Genomic DNA, 526 nt, shown 5'->3' with positions numbered 1-526 from the left:
CAATGCGTCTGTCGATCTGGACCCAAGTTGTAGGGGAGGATCGGTATGGAAAGATGGGGGTAGGGGTGAACGGGTATGGGATAGTGTGATGGGTATTTGGTATCTTAAAAAAGTATTGGTGGGGAGAGGCATTATAACGGTGAGGGGTATTTGTACAGGGAGTGGGTGAGGGTAGTGAATGTGGAGGGGGGTACTGGAGGGGGAAGGGGTCTGGGAGGGGAGGGGGGAGAGGGTATTGGATAGGGTAGAAGGGTATTGGGCATGTAGGGGGGGAGTTAGGAGAGAGGGGGGGAGGTTACGAGTGGGTGGTAACTTCCAAATTTAAATTCTTTTCGGGCTGACACAGCGGGGATTTTTTTTTCGCTGTTCAGTTATTTTTTCAGTTATTTCTTTCAGTTATATTTTTCTTTGTTTACTTACGTGTCTGTTGATTTATTGTTTTTTCTTTTTAATTTAATTATACGGAAAGGAAAAAGAGGAATCCGAATGCAGTGTGAATTCAATTCTTCGATTTTTTTTTCACTTT

Source organism: Penaeus monodon, chromosome 32 (genome assembly GCF_015228065.2).
Source record: "Penaeus monodon isolate SGIC_2016 chromosome 32, NSTDA_Pmon_1, whole genome shotgun sequence".
NCBI classification, from domain to species: Eukaryota; Metazoa; Arthropoda; class Malacostraca; order Decapoda; family Penaeidae; genus Penaeus; species Penaeus monodon.
This window is presented reverse-complemented; position numbering follows the sequence as displayed.